General features: G+C 42.9%; 1 non-coding gene across 1 annotated transcript; it reads left to right on the forward strand.

Annotated features, from left to right (window-relative positions):
• The first annotated feature begins 2,308 nt into the window (after nt 1–2,308).
• trnar-ccu (transfer RNA arginine (anticodon CCU)) lies at nt 2,309–2,381 on the forward strand. Its single transcript has one exon. It is a non-coding gene; the product is annotated as a tRNA-Arg (tRNA).
• The last annotated feature ends 293 nt before the right edge of the window (nt 2,382–2,674 follow it).

Consider the following 2,674-nt stretch of genomic DNA (forward strand, 5'->3'; position numbering starts at 1 on the left):
CACACGCACATATATTCACACATACTTACACAACCACACCCACACCCACACACCCACACACCCACACACACACAAAAGTATATACACACACACATATACACACATACGCGCACACACATACACACATACGCGCACACACATACACACACGTACACAAAAGTACACACCCACACACATATACACACATACACATACACACACACATACAGACCCAAACACATATACACACACATACACACCCACACATACACACATCTACACACACATATACACACACATATACACAGACATACACACACACATATACACACATACACATACACACCCACACACATTTACACACACACATACACATCCGCACACACATATACACACACATATACACACACATATACACACACATAAAAAACCACACACATATACATACACACATACACACACACTCATACACACTCACGCACACACACACATACACACACACATACACACCCACAGACACACATATACACACACACATATAAGTTTGTATGATGAACTTGTACTTACAGAATTACATTTTACTTTGCTCAAAAACTGTATGAATCCATGTAAGATGCTGTAAATCTGTTTATTAGATTATGATCAGTCTGACCATTGTGGCACAGACAGCCTCACACAGGGGAGCTCACACCTTCAATACATCATCTGGGCCGACAGGACGCCAATTGTTAAAGTTCACTTAAGAATGTAACTTTTGACAAAAGTTTTGCAATTTACATATGAAAGAACGAAACCAGCCTGGCCATTCTAAAAGATGAGAGACTTAACAAACAATCCAGGTCTTTCTCAAGATACAATTTCAGTTGCATCACACTGTAAACATTTGCTATAAATTCTGTGTCCTGCAATCTTATTCTCCACAACCACCTGATGAAGGAGCAGTGCTCCGAAACCTAGTGCTTCCACATGTTCGACTCTAACCTGGTGTTGTGTGATTTTTAAATCTGTCATTCACCCATCTCCTGACGGTTGAGCATACATCTCAAGGTCAGGACAGCGGCCCTCCGCAGGGATACAAATCGACTCCTTCTTTGGTCGCTCCACGATGGATCTCTCTGATGACTGTTCCCGTTCGTTGGTTGGCTCATTGGGATCATTGCTGACATCTTGGAAGAATTGCTGGAGTCTCATTGCTCTGATGAATTCCTCACAACTTTACTCAAGTATTCTTGTTGGTGATGGGGACAAAGGGAGACTAAATTTGATTTGCATTTCAACTTGATTTTATTAACAAAGTATTGAAACAGTTTGTAACATCATTTGGAAATACATACAAAGGTTCTAAATCAGTTGTGTACAGTCTATGCAGAGAGAAAAGAACCAACAAACCATTGGAATATTGACATTTCTCAAACCTTCTGTATCGTTGTGGAAAGAAAGGCATTTTGTACTTGGGCAGGAAACAATCTCTGTTCATTGTCAGGCACCAAGAGGGTCTGAGAACTGAAAGGACGATGTGATCATTTGTCAGAAAGAGCTGAGACTGTGTTGTTCCCCTGTTACACCTTGGCAGCAGCTGCCTGAACCTTTAGTGCGTCCCTCAGTGTGTTGTCACAGATCTGGGAGTGTGCTTGGCTGTCACACTCATTTGAGGTCAACTGTTTCCAGTGGTCTGCCAATATAGTGCCCTCGTGGCCTAATGGCTATGGCACTGGCCTCTGAAATCTGGGATTTCAGGGATTTCATTTTTAAGCCTGGTCTTTGCAGTGGCTGATTTTCATCCCATGTCAACTTCATCTCAATCCAAATTGACTGGATTTTTTAACTACTCTGTTAAAAATCATTGTGCCTGTGTTGAGATTATGGCAAATTCTGTTTAGTAGAAACTTATACAAGATAATTCTGGGATTTGGGAGATCTTGGGGTGAATTGTCTGAAAGAGACAGCACAGCCACAATGGGCTGAATGCCCGCAAAGATCCTGTTGAATTGTCCTCAATGCAGCTTTTTGCAACATCTCCACTTCCACCTGCCCCAGTAACTGCAAATATCTTGAAAGTGCTGCACAAAATAACATTGAGCCCTTTGCTATTTTCCTGTCTGCTCCATTTTCCTCAGACTTGAGTTGTGCAAAGTTGGAGTTTGGTTGATTTCTCATCTGTCCGTTTGGGAAGAAATGGGAGGCGGGATCAATTTATCAAGCAGCCAACAATGTGGCATGAGATGGAAGGGGTAAGAACCAATTAGTGAGAGGACAACACACAGAAACACACACGATGAGAGGGCAGGGTGTAGTATTTAAAGGCTGCCATTGGCAGACAGCACGTGGGGCCCCAGTGGCCTAATGGATAAGGCACTGGCCTCCTAAGCCAGCGATTGTGGGTTCAAGCCCCATCTGGGGTGTCTCTGCGGCTTATCCTTTATTTCTAATCTATTTTGGAAAAATCCCCATCTCTGCATTCAGTTGATGGTCAGTGGTATCCAACATGATCTTGCACAAGATTTTCGAGGATCTGCAGGATTGAATGTTGAAGGTGGTGATCAAGTGGCTGCTGTTTCTGGATGGGGACGAGATTCCTAAGAGTGCGATTGGAGAGTTTGCTTTTGGAAGCTAGCTCTCATCACACTCTCATCAACAAACCAACCCTTCAACACTGATCCCGCCAGAACATCGGATATTACTGACAGAGAATACC

The sequence above is a fragment of the Chiloscyllium punctatum genome, chromosome 18 (assembly GCF_047496795.1).
Source record: "Chiloscyllium punctatum isolate Juve2018m chromosome 18, sChiPun1.3, whole genome shotgun sequence".
Taxonomy (NCBI): Eukaryota; Metazoa; Chordata; class Chondrichthyes; order Orectolobiformes; family Hemiscylliidae; genus Chiloscyllium; species Chiloscyllium punctatum.